The sequence below is a fragment of the Hypanus sabinus genome, chromosome 11 (genome assembly GCF_030144855.1).
Source record: "Hypanus sabinus isolate sHypSab1 chromosome 11, sHypSab1.hap1, whole genome shotgun sequence".
Taxonomy (NCBI): Eukaryota; Metazoa; Chordata; class Chondrichthyes; order Myliobatiformes; family Dasyatidae; genus Hypanus; species Hypanus sabinus.
In genome coordinates this window covers 110,762,939-110,786,349 of record NC_082716.1, presented here as the reverse complement: position 1 = coordinate 110,786,349, position 23,411 = coordinate 110,762,939, and the positions used below count along the sequence as shown (strand labels likewise).

General features: G+C 46.1%; 1 protein-coding gene across 4 annotated transcripts in view; it reads right to left on the bottom strand.

Annotated features, from left to right (window-relative positions):
- The window catches only part of numbl (NUMB like endocytic adaptor protein), a 203,700-nt gene that overhangs the window by 100,291 nt on the left and 79,998 nt on the right, over positions 1–23,411 (bottom strand). Inside the window, exon 1 of one of the 4 annotated variants that reach the window (XM_059985124.1) lies at positions 4,773–4,873. The exons of the other annotated variants lie outside the window; for them this stretch is intronic. The gene's annotated coding sequence lies outside the window, so the exon portion shown is untranslated. Of the gene's footprint in view, positions 1–4,772; positions 4,874–23,411 lie in introns of those variants that run through there. 4 annotated transcript variants of the gene reach the window in all.

Sequence of the window (23,411 nt, the reverse complement as noted above, 5' to 3'; positions counted from 1 at the left end):
GGGGAGAGGGGAACACCAAGTGAGAGGTAAAACCAGGAGGGGGTGGGCTGAAATAAAGAGCTGGGAAGTAGATTGGTGAAAGAGATACAGGGCTGGAGAAGGGGGAGTCTGATAGGAGAGGACAGAAAACCATGGAAGAAAGAAAAGGGGAGAGGCAGCAGAGGGAGGCGATGGGCTGGAAAGGTGGGTGAAGGGGATGGGCAGAGTGGCCTTACCGGAAGTTTGAGAAATCAATGTTCATGCCATCAGGTTGGAGGCTATCCAATTGGAATATATGATGTCATTCCTCCAACCTGAGTGTGGCCTTATAACGACAGTGGAGAAGGCCATGGATAGACACATCGGAATGGGAATGGGAAATCTGGGAAGTGGAATTAAAATGGGTGGCCACTGGGAGACCCCGCTTTTTCAACATCTTTACATTTTAACGCTTTTATTTGCCACATCACTTCCATTTCACGCACGCCTGCTCTCACCCCCATCCTCCCGCCACTCTACCAGGGATAGGATTCCTCTTGTCCTCACCTACCACCCCGTCAGCCTCCATGTCCAGCGCATAATTCCCCGAAAATTCTAATATCTCCATCGGGATCCCCCCGCCCACCACCCCACTTCTTGCTTCCTGCAGGGATCGCTCCCTACGCAACTCCCTAATCCATTCATCCCTCTCTGCTGATCTTCCTCCTGGCACTTACCCTGCCCCTACACCCCCTCCCTCACTACCATTGAAGGCCCCATCCAGGTGATGTGACACCACCTGGGAGTCTGTTGGGGTCATATACTGTGTCTGGGTCTCCCAGTGTGGCCTCCGGTATATCCACCGTAGATTGTGAGACCACTTTGCTGAGCAGCTACGCTCCATCCTCCAAAAGGAACAGTCAAAATGCCCCCATCTTCAGGGTGAAAGTGTTCCTCAAACCACTCGCTTAATGGTATTGGTCCACTGCATAAAAAACCTTGGGAACTCCTGCCTTAAGATCTTTGTTTGTAAGTGAGATCAGGCAACCTCCTGGTGGATACATTAAAGGTCAGCTTCAGTCGTCACTTGGACATCGAAACATACAGTGAAATGCTCTGTTCGTGTCAACGACCAACACAGTTCGAGGTTGCGCTGGGGGCAGCCCGCAAGTTTCAGCATGCTCCTGGTGCCACCAGCGCGTGCCCACACGTCTCTGCAGGAGTGAAGCAGAGCTTTCGGAGGAGACTCCAGCTGTCATGGAGAGAAAGTACCAACTCCTCACAAGCAACGGCAGATCTGTGCCTCTTGAGGGACAGGGCAGTTGTGCAGATAGTGGACTTCACATGTTCTCCACTGTGACTGTGTGGAATTTCACTCCCATATTCCCAAAGATCAGTGGGTGAATTAGCCATGGCAACTTGCCCCTGGGGTGGTGACTTGTCCAAGGAAGAGGAGCAGCAAGAGTTGTTGCAACTCTCTAAAACCTTGGTTAGACCACACTTGGATATTGTGTTCGGTTCTGCTCACCTTATTATAAGCAGGATGTGGAAGCTTTAGAGAGGGTGCAGAGGAGATTTCCCAGGATGCTGCCTGGATTAGAGAGGGTGCAGAGGAGATTCACCAGGATGCTGTCTGGATTAGAGAGGATGCAGAGGAGATTTACCAGGATGCTGTCTGGATTAGAGAGGGTGCAGAGGAGATTCACCAGGATGCTGTCTGGATTAGAGAGGGTGCAGAGGACATTCACCAGGATGCTGTCTGGATTAGAGAGGGTGCAGAGGAGATTCACCAGGATGCTGTCTGGATTAGAGAGGGTGCAGAGGACATTCACCAGGATGCTGTCTGGATTAGAGAGGGTGCAGAGGACATTTACCAGCATGCTGTCTGGATTAGAGAGGGTGCAGAGGAGATTCACCAGGATGCTGTCTGGATTAGAGAGGGTGCAGAGGACATTCACCAGGATGCTGTCTGGATTAGAGAGGGTGCAGAGGAGATTCACCAGGATGCTGTCTGGATTAGAGAGGGTGCAGAGGAGATTTACCAGGACACTGCCTGGATTAGAGAGGGTGCAGAGGAGATTTACCAGGATGCTGCCTGGATTAGAGAGGGTGCAGAGGAGATTCACCAGGATGCTGCCTGGATTAGAGAGGGTGCAGAGGAGATTCACCAGGATGCTGTCTGGATTAGAGAGGGTGCAGAGGACATTCACCAGGATGCTGTCTGGATTAGAGAGGGTGCAGAGGACATTCACCAGGATGCTGTCTGGATTAGAGAGGGTGCAGAGGAGATTCACCAGGATGCTGTCTGGATTAGAGAGGGTGCAGAGGAGATTTACCAGGACACTGCCTGGATTAGAGAGGGTGCAGAGGAGATTCACCAGGATGCTGTCTGGATTAGAGAGGGTGCAGAGGAGATTTACCAGGACACTGCCTGGATTAGAGAGGGTGCAGAGGAGATTTACCAGGATGCTGCCTGGATTAGAGAGGGTGCAGAGGAGATTCACCAGGACGCTGCCTGGATTAGAGAGGGTGCAGAGGAGATTCACCAGGATGCTGCCTGGATTAGAGAGGGTGCAGAGGAGATTCACCAGGACGCTGCCTGGATTAGAGAGGGTGCAGAGGAGATTGACCAGGATGCTGCGTGGATTAGAGAGGGTGCAGAGGAGATTCATCAGGTCATTGCCTGGATTAGAGAGGGTGTCTCATGCGGAAAGGTTGAGTGAGCTGGGACTTTTCTCTTTGGAGCAAAGGAGGATGAGAGGTGATTTGATAGAGGTGTACAAATGATAAAAGATATTGATCAAGTCGACAGCCAAAGACTTTTGCCTAGGATGGAAACTTTATGGGCCAACCCCTGTATAGTGGGTACAAGGGATTGCAGAAACATTGATGATCAGGGCGGCATGTTAGTGTAGTGGTCAGCACAGCGGGATCCGTCTCCACCGCTGCCCGTCAGGAGTTTGTGTGTTCACCCTGTGGGGCGGCACAGTCACCTAGTGGTCAGCACAACGCTATCCAGTTCCTGTCAGGAGTTTGTGTGACTGCGTGGGATTCCCCTTGGCCAGTTGGTAGGTCAGTTGGACATTGTAAATAGTCCTGTGGTAGGGCAGTGCGGTCCAAAGGGCCGCATCTCAACCATACCTTCAGCTTCAGAGGACGATGGAGATGGAGTTGCACTGGGTGCTATGGGCCCAAGAGAAGTAAGTATGGGTGATGTAAGTGTGTTTTTTTAGACAGTGAGTGGTGAATATCAGGGGAGGTGGTAGATATAGATAGATTAAGGACATCTGAGAGACTCCTCGTGCACCATAGCCTTGCATGCCTCAATATCCCAGAGCACTATGTTGTCTGGAGTCAGGGCTTTATGCTTTGGATCCTGGAAGGATCACCCAGGCCAAATAGGTCAAAGGGTAAAGAGCAGGCTAAGAGAGGCCCACCGGTCCTCTGGGTTCAAGGGTTCAGTTCAGGTTTAACAACCCAGACTGGTCAAACAAAACCGTTACGGAAACAGCAATGAAGAATCCTTCTACACCTGAGTGTGACGGTATTCCTGAGTCTCCACCCGGGACGGGTGACTGACAGCGGTGAAACCGAGAGGAAGCTACTGACACGATGAACACCCCCAGAGATGGAGGATCTTCGTTGCTGACATAACCGCCAGCGGCGTCACAGGCAGTAAGAGAGACAAATGGATGATAAAAATGGAGGGCTATGTGGGAGGGAAGAGTTAGATTGATGTTAAGAGTAGGTTAAAAGGTCCATACAACATCACGGGCTGAAGGGCCTGTATTGGGCTGAAACGTTCAATGCTCTCCAATGGGACCTGTGTAAATGGGGGCCCGATGGCTGGCGAGGCTTGGAGGGGCATTTTGTTCAGGAATGGTCTAACTAGGGGGGAAATAAAGCTGCAGATGTCAGAAATGCAAAAAGAAAAAAAAATCAGTTGAAGCATGGAATAGCTTGGGAGCATCGGAGTAAAACTTGGGTTAAGGAGCCTTCATCTGCCATCTGATTTCTGAATGAACCCATGAACACTACCTCACTACTGTTTCTGCACGCCTGGTTTAATTTAACTATTTAATATATCCTTGCTGACCACAAAGCTAACTTAACAAGGTTTAGTCAAGTTCAAATTCAAGTCAGGTCTATTGTCAATAACTACATGCATGTACACCGTCAAATGAGACAATGTTTCTCCAGACCAGAGGGTAAACCGCTGTAGTACACATAACACACAAATAACGCACAATAACTTAGGAAGGTAAGGATAAAATCTACAAATGAATTACGCACAAGTAACCAAAGTGCATAAAATAAATATTGTCGGGTACAGTGCAAATTATCCAGTGACACTTCAAATACAATGCGGCAGGGAGTTCAGAATCCTGATGGCCTGAGGGAAGGAGCTGTTTCCCATCCTGACTGTTTTTGTTTATCTTCATTGGAGTCTCCTGTCAGAAAAGACGTTGGGAGGATGGGTGGGATCCCTGGTAATACTACAGGCCCTGTGTACACAGCGCTCCTGATGGACAGCAGGGAGACCCCTGTGATCCTCTCGCAGTCCGTTGTGAGGGACTTCCGGCCCCATGCTCGGCTGCCCCGCACCAGATGGAGATGAAGTTTGTCAGGACGCTCCTGAAGGTGCACCAACACTGCCACCTCACTGCTTTTCATATTTTCTACTTTTGCACTACTCAGTTAACTATTTAATTATCACATATTGCATTGTTCATCAAAGTCATCCAGTTTCATGACATATGCCGGTGATATTAAACCTGATTCTGAAATACGAAGTGAGGGTTCTGCACACTAACCGGTACAGTGCCACGCCACCAGCAGCAGATGTCAGGACTGAACGTGGGTCAAGCAGCTCTCGCACCTACGTCACTGCCTCACCCTCCATGATTACAACCGCCCAACTTCCAACCGTTAGCAGTTCAATTCCCTGCACGCAAGGTCAAATTCAAAAATAAATTTATTATCAAATTCTGTACACGTCACCACATACTACCCTCTGATTCATTTTCCTGTGGGCATTTACAGGAACACAAAGAAATATAATAGAATTTATGGAAAACTATAGGGAAACATTGGGTGTTGGTGTGGAGATACGTCTCTACCAAGGGAGGTGTAAGGAGCTCCTTTCCTCCGCTGGCCTGCAGGGCACCCTTGGGCAAGGTGTAGCACCTGCTTAGACCCTGTTCAGGGCCACGTGAAGCCATGGGAACAGGTGGTGGATGGACGTATGAGCAGCCGGTGCAGATCACACGTCCTGGTTGCGCAAACACCAACGTCAGGCAGACAATCTCTGATGAGTGTTGACAATAGCTGGGGTCAGGTCACCTGCCTTGCAAAGACACTGAGAAGAAGGCAATGGCAAACCACTTCTGTAGAAATTTTGCCAAGAACGATCACAGTCATGGAAAGACCATGATCGTCCACATCATACGACACGGCACATAATGAACAGACGACACACAAACAAAGACTGAGAAACAATCCGTGTTCAAAAGAAGACCAACCGTGCAAATACTAAATAATAACCAATCAGAGAATGAGTCGTAGAGACCTTGAAAGTGAGTCTGTAGGTTGTGGAATCAGTTGAGAGTTGTGGTGAGTGAAGTTATCCACACTGGTTCAGGAGCCTGATGGTTGTGGGGTAATAACTGTTCCTGAACCTGGTGGTGTGGGACCTGAGGCTCATTGTGGTGAGTGAAGTTATCCACACTGGTTCAGGAGCCTGATGGTTGTGGGGTAATAACTGTTCCTGAACCTGGTGGTGTGGGACCTGAGGCTCCTGCAGCTCCTACCTGTAAAGCCAGTCTTCCAGGGTTTAGAAGCAACCAGCAAGGATAAGATTTCATATTTGCTGCAAGCTCTCACGGGAAGGTGTGGATAGAGGCAGGCAGTGGGAAGATCAGTTTGCAGCAAGCTCTGCTGCCTGGGCTGGTTCGGCTTGGAAATGGCAAATTGAAGAGCCGTGTACATTCAGGATCTTTTGGAACTGGGATTGGTGCATCATTGTCAGATGTATGATACCAAGACAGGTGGAGGGGCAGGCAGCGTTGAGGAGGCAGAGGGGCTACAGAAGGATTCAGACAGATTAGGAGAATGGGCAAAGAAGTGGCAGATGCAGTCATGTGTCAGGAAGAGTATGGTCATGCATTTTGGCAGAATAAATAAAAGGGTTTACTAATTTCTAAATAGAGAGAAAATTCAAAAATCTGTGGTAAAAATGGACTTGGGAGTCCACATTGATGGGGTTCCCTAAAGGTTAATTTATAGGTTGAGTCAGTAATGTTAGCATTAGCGTCCAGAGAACTAGAATATAAAAACAAGGATGTAATGTTCCAAATTTATAAAGCAGTGGTGAGCCTCAGTTTGAGTACTGTGAGCAGTTTTAGGCCTTTTGTTTTAGAAAAGATGTGCTGACATTGGAGAGGGTTCAAAGGAGGTTCACGAAAATGATTCCAGGATTGGAAGGTTTTTCATGCGAGGAGTGTTTGATGGCTCTGGGCCTGCACTCACTGGAATTCAGAAGAACGAGTGGGGATCTATTGAAACCTATCGAATGTTGAAAGGGCTCGAAAGAGTGGATGTGGAGAGGGTGTTTCCCATGGTGGGGGAATCCACAGCCCCAGAATACAGGGACGTCCATTTAGAACGGAATGAGGTGGAATTTCATGAATCTGTGGAATTCTTTGCCACAGGCAGCTGTGGAGGCCAAGTCATTGGGTATATTTATAATAGAGGATGATAGATTCTTGATTATTCAGGGCATGAAGGGATAGGGGGAGAAGGCAGGAGATTGGGGCTGAGAGAGAAATGGATCAGCTATGATGAAATGACAGAACAGATTCGAAGGGCCAAATGGCCCAGTTCTGCCCTGATACCTTATGCTCTTGTGTACCAAGATGCAGTGAAGAACTTGTCTTGCACACCATCAAACAAATCAGATCATTGTACATTGCACTGGGGAAGAATGAGATAAAACAACAGTGTTGTGGACCCAGCGCAGCACATCATGGGTTCCAGCCTCCCCTCCATGGACTCTGTCTACACTTCCCACCACCTCAGCGTAATCCAAGACCCCCACCCAGCTAGACGCTCTGTCTTCTCCCTCCCTCTCCCATCGGGCAGAAGATACAAAAACCTGAAAGCATGTCCCACCAGGGTCAGGGACAGCTTCTACTCCGCTGTATTCAGACTCCACTGGTACGATGAGATGAACTCCTGACCTCATTACGACCTTGTATTTTCATTTCATTTGCACTTCATTCTAGGTCAATGCACTGTGCGATGATTTGATCTGTATGAACATTAGGCAAAACAAGCTTTTCCAACTTGTTTATTTCTTTATTGAGATGCAACCTGGAAGGGGCCGTTCTGGCCCCTCGAGCTGCCCCACTCGACAGGTTTAACCCCAGCCTGACCTTCAATGACCAACTGGTACTTTCACGGACTGCGGAAGGAAACCAGAAACTCACACGCACACGGGAAGGGAAGCCCAAACTTTCTTAGAGAGGAAGCTGGAAGTGAGTTCTGAACTCCGACATCCCGGGCTGTAATAGTGCCATGCTAAACAGGCAGCTCCTGGATAGGTCACGTTGTGGGCTGAAGGGCCTGTAATGTGGTGTAGATGTCTGTTCTACGTTCTGAACACTAGATGATTCTACACACAAATTCCGATGCAGTGGAAACAGGAAAACAGAATGCAGGGTATTGCATCGCAGATACGGAAAATGCACGCTAGGTGTGATCATGGAGAAAAGACAGGAAGAGGAAATACAGAAAATTATAAGACCATAAAACATAAGACCAGAATCAGGCCATTCAGCCCACTTAGGCTGTTCTATCACGGCTGATTTATTATCCCTCTGAACCTCATTCTCCTGCCTTCTCCCTGTAGCTGTTGACGCCCTGACCAATCGAGAACCTATCTGCTATGGGGATGGCGTGCTGCAGATACATCTTTACCAATGGAAGTTAAAAGCTCCCCCTTCCCTCCGCAGGCCACCCTCGGGCAAGGTGTACACCTGCTCAACGCCCCCACCACCTCAATTAGGGTCAACGAAGCCAAGGGAGCAGGTGGTGGACGGTCGTACGAGCAGCCGGTGCAGATCACAAGTCCCGGTTATGCGACCGCTGACGCCAGGCAGACTATCTCTGAAGAGTGTTGATAATGGCTGGGGTCACCCGTCTTGTAAAGGCACTGCCCAGGAGAAGGCAATGGCAACCCACGTCAGGAACAATCATGGTCATGGAATGACCGTGATCACCCGCCTCGTATGACATGGCACGTAATGAAGAAGATGAATTCCCACCCAAGTTCTGCCCATCACCGAGTAGCCCACACCTCCCTCAATCTTCCCTCTACCCTCTCAGCCCTGATACAGGGTCTCAACCCTGAACTGTCGATGCAGTTTGACCGTTGATATCCGACCCATCTCTCGGGCGGCATGGTAGCATGGTGGTTAGTGTAATGCTACACAGCACTTAATGATTATGATGTTCTCAATGCATGTCCCTCTATTCTCAGGCTGTGCCCTCTGGTCCGAGACTCTCCCAATTTTGGAACCATCCTCTCCACAAAGTCTCTAGCTAGGCCTTTCAGTATTCAGTAGGTTTCAATGAGATCCTCTCTCAGTCTTCTAACTCCAGTGAGTACAGGCCCAGAGGCATCAAAAACCCCTTAGATGTTAACCCTTTCTTTCCCAGAATCATTTTCATGAACCTCCTATGGACCATGTCCAATGCCAACACATTTATTCCCAAGAGATCTAAAACTTCTCACAATACACTCTCCTAAATAGACGCCTATTCTGAAGATGTGTCCTCTGGTCCTAGACTCCCCCACTATAGGAAACATCCTCTCCACATCCACTCTATCTGTGTCGTCTGATCCTAGACTCCCCCACTATAGGAAACATCCTCTCCACATCCACTCTATCTGTGTCCTCTGGTCCTAGATTCCCCCACTACAGGAAACATCCTCTCCACATCCACTCTATCTGTGTCCTCTGGTCCTAGACTCCCCCACTACTGGAAATATCCTCTCCACATCCACTCTATCTGTGTCCTCTGGTCCTAGACTCCCCCACTATAGGAAACATCCTCTCCACATCCACTCTCTCTGTGTCCTCTGGTCCTAGACTCCCCCACTATAGGAAACATCCTCTCCACATCCACTCTATCTGTGTCCTCTGGTCCTAGATTCCCCCACTATAGGAAACATCCTCTCCACATCCACTCTATCTGTGTCTCAGGTCCTAGACTCCCCCACTATAGGAAACATCCTCTCCACATCCACTCTGTCTGTGTCCCCTGGTCCTAGACTCCCCCACTACAGGAAACATCCTCTCCACATCCACTCTATCTGCGTCCTCTGGTCCTAGACTCCCTCCACTATAGGAAACATCCTCTCCACATCCACTCTGTGTCCCCTGGTCCTAGACTCCCCCACTACAGGAAACATCCTCTCCACATCCACTCTATCTGCGTCCTCTGGTCCTAGACTCCCCCACTATAGGAAACATCCTCTCCACATCCACTCTATCTGTGTCCTCTGGTCCTAGACTCCCTCCACTATAGAAAACATCCTCTCCACATCCACTCTATCTAGGCCGTTCGATATTTGATAGGTTTTAGTTATAGAAAAGAAGAAGAGATGGGATTTTGCATTTCTCCTTCCAGTCATTAATTAGGGGAGGGGATGGTGGTGATGTGTCAAAATATTTAATTGATTAAAATTACAACTGGGTGGGTGGAGATAGTTTGCAGAGCCTTCAAGACAAATCCAGTCTGTCTGTGGTCAAGCCAACATGCAACCTGTAATCTTAAAGGCTTTCCTTAAACAAGCCCTGTCTCAGTCTTCTGCTCTCCAGCACTGCACCATACAAGCCCGTTAAAGGTTCATCTGCAGACCGAGTCTGTGCTGAGGAAGGCAAATGCAATGTGAATGTTCATTTCCAGAGGATTAGAATATAAAAGCAAGGATGTACTGCCGAGGCTTGATAAGGCACTGGTTTGTGAGCAGCTTTGGGTCCTTTTATCTGCAAAAGGATGTGTTGGAATTGGAGTGGGTCCAGAGGAGGGTCACAAAAATAATACTGGGAATAAAAGGGCTGTTTGACGGCTCTGGGTCTGTACTCGCTGAAGGTCAGAAGAATGGCAGGGTGGGGGGGGGATCAACACTGAAATCTGTCGCATATTGAAAGGCCTAGATCAGGGGCTCTTAACAGAGCAAGGGGTCCAGGTCAGGAACTCTTTCCCTAAATAGTGTGGCCATGGAGAGGATATTTCCTAAAGTGAGGGAGTCTAGGATCAAAGGGCACAGACTCAGAATAGAGGGACGTCCTTTTAGAACGGAGATGAGGGAAAATTTCTTTAGCCAGAGGGTGGTGAATCTGTGGAATTCACTGCCACAAATGGCTGTGGAGGCCGAGTCACTGGGTATATTTAAAGTTGAGGTTCATAGGTTCTTAATTAGTCAGGGTGTCAAAGATTACAGGGAGAAGGCAGGAAAATAGGGTTGAGAGTGATAATAAATCAGTCGTGACGGAATGGTGGAGCAGATTCAATGGGCTGAATAGCCCAACTCTGTTCCAATATCTTAGTGTCTCAGGCAAAGGCATCTTTTCCACGTAACCTGTGTGTGGACAAAGGTCCGTCTGGTTTGCTGACTCAAATATGCGTACACCATACCAGGAAGGGTATGGGCATGGTTCCCTGTAGGAGTGAAGTCCACAGCTACGTCATCCACTTATCAGACACACGTGTACTGTAAATGATAACACACCAGGGACAGTCCACTCAGCCTCCTTCAGCCTACCCCAACGTTCAGTATAATGGCTGATCTACCCATGGCTCCATCACAACTGTACCACTTCCCCATGGCCCCCAGTATCTAAAAACACATCCATTTCCCAGTCACCTGCCTCTACGATCCTCTGAGATAGGGAGTCCTGGAATGTGCATTTTCAATGGCCACTCCCTCATCCTCAAAGTACAAAGTTTAAGGTAAATTTATTATATGGGACCTGAGGCTCATTGTGGTGAGTGAAGTTATCCCCTCTGGTTCAGGAGCCTGATGGTTGTGCGGTAATAACTGTTCCTGAACCTGGTGGTGTGGGACCTGAGGCTCATTGTGGTGAGTGAAGTTATCCACACTGGTTCAGGAGCCTGATGGTTGTGGGGTAATAACTGTTCCTGAACCTGGTGGTGTGGGACCTGAGGCTCATTGTGGTGAGTGAAGTTATCCACACCGGTTCAGGAGCCTGATGGTTGTGGGGTAATAACTGTTCCTGAACCTGGTGGTGTGGGACCTGAGGCTCATTGTGGTGAGTGAAGTTATCCACACTGGTTCAGGAGCCTGATGGTTGTGGGGTAATAACTGTTCCTGAACCTGGTGGTGGGGGACCTGAGGCTCATTGTGATGAGTGAAGTTATCCACACTGGTTCAGGAGCCTGATGATTGTGGGGTAATAACTGTTCCTGAACCTGGTGGTGTGGGACCTGAGGCTCATTGTGGTGAGTGAAGTTATCCACACTGGTCCAGGAGCCTGATGGTTGTGGGGTAATAACTGTTCCTGAACCTGGCGGTGTGGGACCAGAGGCTCTTGTATCTTCTATCTGATGGCAGCAGCAAGAAGAGAGCATGGCCTGGGTGGTGGGGGTCTCTGATGATGGATGCTGCTTTCCTGCAACAGCGTTTCGTGTAGATGTGTTCAACAGTCGGGGAAGGGAATGTGCACTGGGCCATATTCACTACTTTCTGTAGGATTTCGCGTTCAAAACCACACCAGGCCACAATGCAGCCAGTCAATATATTCTCCACTACACACCCAAAGTTTTAGGTGTCATGTCAAATCTTCACGCACCAGTGGGATTCACACCATAGAGGGATCAGAAGTGGAGAGAATGTCGCAGCACTACAAGTTCCTGAGTGTCAGTATCTCTTAGGACCTAACCTGAACGTATCGATGCAGCCATAAAGAAGACAAGACAGCTGCTATATTTCAATTAAAGTTTGAGGAGATTTGGTTTATCACCAAAAACACTCATAGATTTCTACAGATACAGTAGAAGTATTCACCCCAACTTGGAAGTTCACATGTTTTATTGTTTTACAACGTTGAATCATAACGAATTTAATTTGGCTTTTTATTGACACTGATCGTCAGAAAAAGACTCTTGTGTGAGAGTGAAAAAGATCTCCACAAAGTGATCTAAATTAATTACAAATATAAAATACAAAATAATTGATTGCATAAGTATTCACCCCTCTTTAATATGACACACCAACTCATCACTGGTGCAGCCAATTTGTTTCAGAAGTCAGATAATTAGTTAAATGGAGATTGTTTTTGGAGACCTGTGTGCAGTCAAGGTGTGATTGTGGGGAAAATACACCTGTATCTGGAAGGCCCAGCTGCTGAGATGAGGCTGGTGCTGGCTGTGAATGGTCTGGGGATGTTGGGAAATAGTGTAGGGTCAGGTGGCAGGGGGTGGAAGGAACGGGAAACGGAGGGTTGTCGAGAGGAGGTTGGAGTGAAGTTGAATCCAGATCTGGAAAAAGAAACATAATATTGGAATGATTTTGAGTGAGGGAAAAGGAAGGGATGGATATTTTTTAAAAAAAGGAAAGACTTCAAAGTATTGTTTAAATTTGTCCCAGAATAGCCGCCCTCCATTAATCCCATTAAATTAACTATAGAACTAAAGCGACTGTAGGGAATATGGATTGTGCTCGTACTTTAAATGGAGGGAAGATGTTAATTGTGTGTAAGGATAAAAAGCAGTGTGAGAAGTCATTATGATTGAGGACCTTACTTGGCAAAAAGATAGTACCTATTTTGCCAATGAAAATACGAGGTATTAGGGGTGTTGTAACAGCTGTTCTGGTGGAGATTTCAATAGAAGAGGTTAAATATCATTTAGTGGGAGGGAAGGTTAAGGAGGTAGAGAGACTGCAAGCAATCAGAAATGGGGAAAGGATGGAGAGTTTTTCTATATTGATATGTTCTGATGAAGCGAAGCTCCCTGACAAAGTTAGTTTGGAGTATGCTAGTTATAATGTTCGAGCTTATATTCCACCCCTGCTTAGATGCTACAAATGTCAGAGGTTTGGGCAGTATGTCGTGGGGAACATAAACATGAAGACCGTGTAGGCATCAAGTTGAAATGTTGTAACTGTGGAGGAGGACGTAGTGCACCCTATAGAGGATGAGAAGGCGGCTGAAATGCAAAGGGGAAAGTACAGTTAGGTGTGTCTTATGCAGAGCTGTGCAAAAAGTTAAACCGAACATTGATAAAGTATCACCGGTCAGAGAACAGACTGTGATGTCAGAGGCTGTATGTCAGCATCATACCTCTCTCACTAAAGATACGTTACTAGTTGATAAAATGAAGTTTCTGATGTTCATAACGAATGTGGTGAATTGTACTGCTCAGGCATCGAGTCGGACTGAGAAAATCAAGATTATTGTGAAAGCTGCTGAGAAGTATCCGGGTATAACGGTTGTTATGTGGCAAGCTGTAAATGAAACTCTGATGGGTGGGGGATCTGTATTTCAGTGAAGGTCTGCATATGAGTATTGCAGTGGAATGCGAGGAGCCTGATTTCCGATGGTCACGACTTTAAGAAGTTTGTCTCTGATTCATCAAATCCATCTGATCTATGTATTCAGGAAATGTGGTTTTTACCACATTTAAGTTTTTCTTTGCAGGATTATATTGTAATTAGGCGTGATAGATTGGTGGGTAGAAGGGGTGGTGGTGCAAGTTTTGTAAGGAAAGGGACAGGACACAGACCTGTGGATGTAAACGAAGTATAGGAGGCAACTGCGGTAGAGGTATTTGATTCAACAGCTAGGGGTATTAAAGTGGTAATTTTTTTTTTATATAACCCTTGTGGAAAGCTTTCGATTCATTTGCTGGAGAGTATCTGTAGCTCCAGCTCACTAAGTGATGTGCGGGGTTTTTAATGCACAGAGTTCATTGTGGGGTTGTTCACTGAATGACGATAGTGGCTTGATCGTAGAAGAATTTCTAGATATTTCACAGCTTATGTGTCTTATGATGGGAGGATTACAGGTTTAAACTTCATAACAGTTCTGAAACTGCTATATAGATTTAACTTGAGTCACAAACTGTCGGGCTGGAGTGAGTGAGTGGGATGTCATGGGAACTGATCATTTTCCGATACTTGGAAGCTTGGGTTTGGATTTATATAAAGGACAGGAGGCCACTTTTGGGAGGTGGGATTTTGGTAAAGCAATTTATGTGATGGACGTCTGGGCTGCATGTTGAGGATGATGTGAATTTCTGCACTGAAAGGTTGTGTCACATTATTCATCAAACTGCGGTGGAAGTGATTCCTATTAAAAAGAGAATTAGTATGAGAAAGGCTGTACTATGGACTGAGGAGTGTGAGAGGCAATCAGGGAGCAAAATAAGACATTTAGGAAAGTTAAGAAGTATCAGTCTCTGACTGAATTTATTCAGTATAAAAGGGTACAGGCCATGGTCAGGAAAGTAGTGAAGGTTGCAAAAAAGATTTACTGGAGGTTATGTGGTGATTGTATTGGAAGGGGTATTAAACTTGGAGATGTTTGGGAAATGATTTTTTAAAAATGGGGTGCGATTCATAGGGCTAATAACATTCCAGTGTTGATTAAAGAAGGTAACACTGAAACAGAGGAGGTTGAGTTAATGACTGGGTCATTTCTGCAATTCATAATCAAGATGATTGAAGAGGCTGAACAATGTAAGGATAGGATTCTAAGTGAATACCCTGATGTATTGGGAGCCAGCTGTATCAATGACAGTATTAGTGATGTAGAGTTTTCTTTGTGTGAATTTAGGAAAGTTATTAATAGTACAAGTCAGACGGCTCCAGGAAAGGATGATATATGTTATCGTATGTTTAAGCACATGGCTGACAGCTCGCTTAAGGTAATATTAAAATTCCTGAAACACATTTGGAACTCGGGCCATCTTTCCTCATGGAAAATGGCAGTAGTAGAACCTATTCTAAAACCTGGAAAAGGCCCGCTATTATTAACGTCCCATTTGTGTGAACTCATGGAATGGAGGGTAATAGAGTGGTTGAATTATACTTTGGAAAGAAGAGGTGAAACAGTGCTTTGTTGGAGCGGATTTCGGAAGGGTAGAATGATATTGGATTCAGTTTTATGTTTGGAAGATGATATCTGGAAAGTGCAGTTAAAAAAATTGTAATAGTAGTATTATTTGATACAGAAGAAGCACAAGGTATGTAATGGAGGGAGGGCCTTTTGATTAAATTATGGAACTTAGGGGTGAGAGGAAAGCTATATAATTGCTTTGAGTTTTTTATTTGGATGGTCTCCGTAGGTAAGGGGAGGGAAGGTATATTCGGGCTTCTATGAGATAGAGAATGGGACTCCACAGAGCAGTATTTCCAGCTCTTTATTGTTTGATATCATGATGAAAGGCATTTTCTCCGAGATAGGTCCTGGGGTGGGTCAATCACTTTTTGCAGATGATAGAGGGAAAAATATCAATTTAACTCTATACAGGATTTGACTAGCAATTAACTAGCAATTCAACTAGCAATCAAACAGTGGGCAAATGTGGGTTTTTAAGCTTTCTGTGGCTAAAAACACAAGTTATCTGTTTTACAAGGAGGGTCTATAAACCTGAACCCTGAGGAAGAGTCAGTGGTAAGTTCTCTCAGCACGTGGCTGGATAATAAGCTGACACGGAAGCACCATATCGGTAAGATAATTGACAAATGTAAAGGGGCATTAAATATCCTGGGGTGTCTTTGTGGGTATTCTTGGGGTGCTACACGAAAACCTCCATTAACTTCACATGTTTAATTATATTGTTACTTGATTATAGCTGTGTGGTTCAGCTTTAAGCCTATGCTGTGGTGCAGTAAGGTCCTCTCCTGTTTCAGCTTTACTGGTTGAAATGGGACAATTACCCTCACAGTTGCAGAGGATGAAGTCGTTGTGAAAAGTGTGTTGGGAACGTCACAGGAAGGGTGCTCTGGGGTGGCTAGGTTCTCATCACGCTCGGAATATGGGTTTGCTGGATTATGTAATTGGTCCCATTGTAGCTTTTTCTGTAACCCCATCGTGGTTTTTCCCAATGGCTTCAGGTGATGTTAAGTTGCATGATTTAACGAAATCCAAGGATCCTGAAATGCTCGAGAGTCTGTGGGTTCATCAGTACGTTAAGGAGAATTATTGTGATATGTTACCCATTTTTACTGATGGATCAAAAGATAACTTAATAGAAAATGTTGGTGTGGCTGTTGCTGTGCCTGAATTACAGGTAACAATAAAGAAACATCTTACTGACTACTTATCAGTGAATACTGTCGGGCTGGTTGCTATCATTTTGGGCTTACAGTGGGTGGAGGAAATCTGTCCTTGCAAAGTTATAATTTGTTCAGATTCTTTTCAGTTTTGATTAGTCTTAAAGCAGGTCATTATAGCAGTAGGTCAGATTTACGACTGGAAGCTCTACAATCTTTATTTCATATTCAAAGTATTGGCCTACACATTTCCTTCTTATGGGTTCCTGCACAAAGAGGTGTTCAGGCGAATGAGCAGGTTGGTCGTTCGGCCAAAAAAGCTGTTGAAAGTTCATCTGAGGATATAGACCTTCTACTTAACAAATCAGAAGCTGACAGGTTGGTGGGGCTAAGAATCAGGGGATCATGGCAAGACTTGTGGGATAAATGGCATAAGGTAAGACACCTTAACATAAAGCTGTTGGACTGGTGGGAGAAGGGCAGGAATTATATTGACTCGACAGAATTGGGCAACCTATGCTTAATTAAACATCACTCTGGGGTGTGTAGGTTCTGGCATCATTATGGAACAGTTGAGCACATTCTTCAACAAAGTGAAGCATACAAGGTTGAAAGAAAGCAAATGCAGGCTGCACTACTAACTTTGGCGGTCATTTAAAAACTTTACTAAGTTACAGAAGTGACTTTAATTTAATTCACAATATTGTCCTTCATTATTTAAAATCTATAGGGCTTTTTGGGGTAATTTAGTTTTCAGTTGATAAAGAACTAGTAGGGGTTTTATTTCCCAACTCTACACAACACTCCAGTCCAGTTGGCGACCCATGACGCACCTTTAAGTTGGACTGCCAACCGCCATTAAAAGTCAGGACAAGAAAAAGGTCCAACTGCTGGTGAGTCGGTATCCTGGTAAAAACTACACCATGAAGACAAAAGAACATTCAAAGCAATTCTGTGAAAAGGTTATTGAAAAGCACATTCGATACTGCCCATTCCCAAACCAAAAGCCATGGATGAACCAGGAGGTACATCGTCTGCTGAAGGCTAGGTCTGTGGCATTCGAGTCTGGCGACCCAGGCCTGTACCAGAAAACCAGGTATGATTTGTGGAGGCTATTCCAAGGGAGAAGAGACAATTTCGAACGAGGTCGGAGGCGACATCGGATGCACGGCAACTCTGGCAGGGTCTGCAAGACACTACTTCCTACAAAGCGAAATCCAATAGCACGAATGGCAGTGATGCTTCACTACCAGATGAACGCAATGCCTTCTATAAAAACTACCGCCCGGTAGCACTCACATCGACAGTGATGAAACGCTTTGAGAGGTTGGTCATGAACTCCTGCCTCAGCAAGGACCTGGACCCATTGCAATTTGCCTGTTGCTATATTAGGTCAAAGGCAGACGCAGTCTCAATTCAATATATGTAATTGAGTTTCTTGTTGATTTGTTATTATTACTGATTTTCTTCTCTGCTAGATTCTGTATTGCATTCAACTGCTGCTAAGTTAACAAATTTCACGTCACATGCCGGTGATAATAAACCTGATTCTGATTCTGATGTCCCTTGTGGTACAGATAAGTCAATCATCAAGAAATGGAAAGAATATGGCACAGCTGTAAATCTACCTAGAGCAGGCCGTCCTCAAAAACTGAGTGACCGTGCAAGAAGGGGACCAGTGAGGGAGGCCACCAAGAGACCTGTGACAACTCTGGAGGAGTTACAAGCTTCAGTGGCTGAGATGGGAGAGACTGCACGTACAACAACTGTCGCCCGGGTGCTTCACCAGTCACAGCTTTATGGGAGAGTGGCAATGAGAAAGACTCTGTTGAAAAAACACTCACATGAAATCTCAGCTAGAGTTTGCCAGAAGGCATGTGGGAGATTCTGAAGTCAGCTGGAAGAATGTCCTATGGTCTGATGAGAGTAAAGTTGAGCTTTTTGGCTATCAGACTAAACATTTTGTCTGGCATGAACCAAACACCACACATCGTCAAAAACACACCGTCCCTACTGTGAAGCACGGTGGTGACTGTGTCGTGCTGTGGGGATGCTTCACTGCAGGAGGTCCTGGGAGGCTTGTGAAGGTAGAGGGCAAAATGCATGCAGCAAAATACAGGGAATCCTGGGGAAAACCTGATGCAGTCTGCAAGAGAACTGTGACTTGGGAGAAGATTTATTTCCTAGCGAGACAATGACCCCAAGCACAAAGCCAAAGCTACACAGGAAAGGCTGAAAAACAAAATTTAATGTCCTGAAGTGGTCAAGTCAGAGTCCAGACCTCAATCGAATTGAGAATTTGTGACTGGACTTGGAAAAAGGCTGTTCACTCACGATCCACATGCAATCTGACAAATTTTGAGCAGTTTTGTAAAGAAGAATGGGGAAAATTGCAGAATCCGGATGTGCAAAGCTGATAGAGACCTATCCACACAGACTCAGGGCTGTAAATGCTGCCAAAGGAGCATCTACTAAATACTGGCTTGAGTGCAGTGAGTAATTATACAATCAATTATTCTGTGTTTTATATGTGTAATAAATTTAGACCAATTTACAGAAATTTGTTTGCACAAGAGTCTTTTCTGTTGATCAATGTCAATAAAAGCCAAATAAGATTCACTGTAATCCAATGTGACTAAACAATAAAACATGAACATTTCCAAGGGGAGGGTGAATGCTTGTATACCGTGGAGCACACTCTAACTGGCTGCATCACCGTCTGATGTGGGGGGGGTGGTGTGGAGGGAGGAGAGTGGGCTATGGCCTATAGCACAGGATTGAAGTAGAGAGTTGTAAACTCAGTCAGCTCCATCATGGGCACCTGCCTGTGTGCTATCCAAAACATCTTCAAAACCCAATGTCTCAAAAAAGGCAGCACCATCATCACCCAGGAGATGCCCCCTTCTCATTGCTACCATCAGGGAGGAGGTACCGGAGCCTGAAGACAGACACTCAGCGATTCAGGAACAGCTTCTTCCCCTCTGCCATCTGATTTCTCAATGGACATTGAACCCATGAACACCTCCTCACTACCTTATTTTTATTTATCTACTACTTATTTAACAGTTTAATACAGAGGCACTTCTTACGTATTGCATCCTCCACATTCTGAGGCACGACAGGACTGTATTCCAGGAAGGAGTCTGGCGGCTGGCTCCGATGTCAGTCAAACAAGGCAACGAAATCACAAGTTTCCCCCGCTTTACTTTTACAAAGACCTGTTTTCGCCAACCGAAGGAAGGCAGCGCGCACCCCGAGCAGAGATGCCAAGCTCCCCCCCTGGAAACTGCACTCAGCATCTAGCCGGCATTGCTTAAACACGTGCCTGTGAGCATCTGTGCTTTATCTCAACTTATTTTGTGCATCCGTTAGCAAGGTGAGTTTTAAGGGATCGGAAAAGCCTAAGAGGAGCTTGTAAGGGTGTTTCGCTTAGCATAAAAATGGACACAATTAAGCGTTTCGATCGTGGTGAACGGAGTAAGGACATTGTCTGTGCGTTGAACTTGCCTGCGTCCACCATTTGCACTGTTTACACACAGAGAGAAACAATCTTGAAAGCTGCCGATGGTTCTGCTCGTAGTGAAGTGGTCTCTCTTAGTCGGCATCCAATAATGGATAAAATGGAAAGCCTTTTGCCTGAGTGGCTTGATGAGTGTACAGAGAGTGATGTTCTGTTAAGTTACCTTATACTTAAGGAGAAATCAGTCAGTCTTTTTAAAAGCTGAAACAGAAAGCACAGGACGATGGCAATGAAAGTGTTGCGAAAGTGGAATTTAAAGGTAGTCATGGGTGGTCTGATCGGTTTCTGAGGCGAGGGCAGCTTCATAGTTTAACGTTTACTGGAGAGAGTGCTTCAGCTGATACTGAAGCTGCCGAAAAGTTCCCAGAAGAAGTGAAGGAAATAATTACAGAAGGTGGTTATTCGTATAAGCAAGTGTTTAACTGTGACGAAACTGCAATTTATTGGAAAAAATTGCCGAGCAAGACATTTATTTTGATAGAATAAGAGCAGGCTAAGGGGCACAAGGCATCGAAGGACAGGTTTACCTTAATGCCTATTATTAACGCCACTGGTGATGCTGTCCTTAAGCCTCTACTAGTGTACCACTCAGAAAATCCGGGGGCACTTAAAGGCATTGATAAGAAAACACTTCCCGTTGTGTTCCATTCACATCCAAGTGGTTGGAATACCCAAGTGCTTTTTTCTGAGTACAAGTGGATACATTAGTCCTTTTGTTGAAAAATACTGTAGAGAAAATAACCTCGATAATAGGTGTCTTGTGATTGTCAATAATTGTGCTGCTCATCCACCTGGCATTACCAAGTATGGCGGTAACATTCGTGTTGCGTTCTTACCGCCGAATACAACATCGTCGCTCCAGCCGTGTGACCAAGGCCTAACAGCCACAATTAAGGCTGACTATACGCAAAATGTGATGCGTTTTATTGTAAGTGCCATTGACAGAAAGGGCAACTCCGAAGCATCCTTGCGAGAGATCGGGAAAGAGTACAATATAAAACTGGCAATCGCCAACATTGAAGATGCTCTCGATAGACTATCAGTCTCAATGAGAAATGGCGTTTGGAGGAAACTACGGCCCGAAGCAGTGAATGATTTTAAAGGCTTCAAACAAACAACAATAAACACAGCAATAGTGAGTTTGGCTAAGGAGGCTGGGTTTGTGGATGTTGACGAAGATGATGTTGAAGAGGTTTTGGCATCCCATGACCAAGAACTGACAGATGAAGATGCAATTGGAAGAGGAAAGGATACGAATTGAAACGGAACGTAGTAGCGAACGGACTGAAAGTGAAGTCGTCCAGGAACCGAACGGGAAGCAATTGCGTCAGATTTTCGCTGTGATTAACAACGCTGCAATGATCGCAGAAAAGCATGACTTTAATCTTGAAAGGGTACGTAGGTTTAGGGCATATTTGCAGGATGGTTTGAGTGCTTACAAAGAACTGTATGACAGAAAAATGCGTGATGCTAAGCAGTCAAGTATACTGTCGTTTTTCAAGCCTTCCACATCAGCCACAGCAGACGACGAACTTCGACACTGAGGCAGGCAGACATACCTCCCACCACCCCGACGACTCAGCCTAACACACCAACACCAGAGTGCTCATTGTCTTCCCGATTCCGGTGGGTGAAACTACACTGTACATACATTATTTCTACTTTATATAGGCTGTGTATCATATCATTCCTGCTTTTACTATATGTTCGTGTTATTTTAGGTTTTATGTGTTATTTGGTATGATTTGGTGGGTTATTTTTTGGGTCTGGCAAAGCTCACAAATTTTTTGCATATAAATTAGTGGTAATGGCTTCTTCGCTTTATGACATTTCAGTGTTTCATAGGTACACTCAAATTTTGGATAGCAGGGGAAACCGGCATACAGAAATCTTGACATAGCAATACAAATGTGACAATACTTCCCATATACAAACTCCAAACTTAGAACTGGAGAATACTACAGCACAGAAGCACATAATTCAGCCCATTTGGGCCACGCCAAACTGTTGTTCTGCCTAGTCCCGTCAACTTGCCCTGGACCGTAGCCCTCTGTACCCCTCCCTTTCCGTGTACTTATCCGGTAAGAGGGGAGCCAGAATGGGGAATGGAAAAAGGGGAAGAAGGGGCTCTTAAATAATGCAATTGAACCCCCGTCCCCTGGCAGCTCGTTCCACACCTTCAGCGCCCTCTGAGTGAAGAAGTTTCCTCTCAGGTTCCCTTACACATTTCACCTTTCGCCCAATCTGGACGTCGGAAGTTTGGAGAGGAGGGGACTACAATCAGGGCCAGAAGGCAGGAACAGTTTGCGGCAGCGTAACGGAGTTTTGACCAGCGGCCAATCGGTGTTTGGGATTGGTTAAAGGAAGGCGGAGGCAAGCGCAGCGGCCGTCGTCTGAGTGGACGGAGTCAGAGTGGTGATCTTGACGCTTTAGATCTTCGAGGCTTCCATCAAGAGAGGCTTCACTCGGAGAAAGCAAAGGAAAGAAAGTTCAAGTTTTTCCCTTTTCTTTATACCTACTCAGTTCTGACAGCGGAGATGCCAGGCAGGAGAGCAGAATGCTCCTCTTGTGGGATGTGGGGAGGCGGGGAGACCTCCAGGGTCCCTGACCACTACAACTATGAGAAGTGAATCCAGCTGCAGCTTCTCACAATCCACGTTAAGGAGCTGGAGCTGGAACTGGATGAACTCCAGATCATCTGGGAGGTTGAAGGGTGATAGACTGGACACAGAGAGGTAGTTACACCCAAGGTGCAGGACACAGGAAACTGGGTGACAGTCAGGAGGAGGAAAGGGGTTAGGGGACCAGTGCAGAGTACCCCTGTGGCCAACCCCCTCACAACAGCTGTATCACTTTGGACAACCTACAGAGGAAAGTTGCATTGGGAGAGACTCTGGCACGGAGACTGCCTCTGTGACTCAGAAGGGAAGGGGGGAGAAGAGACATGCTGTGGTGACTGGGGATTCGTTAGTTAAGGGAACAAACAGGAGGTTCTGTGGGCGATAATGAGATTCCCGTATGGTACGTGGCCTCCCAGGTGCCGGGATCTGGATATCTCAGATCAAGTCCTCAGCATTCTTAAGTGAAAGAGTGAACAGCCAGAAGTCGTGGTCCTGAGCTGCTTGTATTTCAATGCAAGAGGCATCGTAGAAAAGGTGGATGACGGTGCTGAAGATGAGGCAGATGGTTTACAAATGAGGGCAAAGTGGTGTGAGGGCATTCTGTTGACGGGGCAAAACTGCAGTCAGCAGGATGAGTTGCAACGTAAAATCAAAAAGGGTGAATACAGGGCTGAAGCGTTGTATCCAAACGTGCGCAGTAGACAGACTAAGGTGGATGAACTTGTACCACTGTTACAGATTGGCAGGTGTGATGTTGTAGAGATCACTGCATCATGGCTTATAGCTGAATCCCTGAAGATTACAGCAGGAAGCTTAATGTCCAGGGATACACATTGTACCAAAAGGAAAGGCAGGAAGGCACAGGGGACAGCGTTGCTCTGATGGTAAAAAATGAAATCAGATCATTAGAAAGAGGTGACATGGGGCTGGGAGGTATTAAATCGTTGTCATTAGAGCTAAGGAACTGCAAAGGGTAAAAGACCCTGAGGACAGGTGTATACAGACC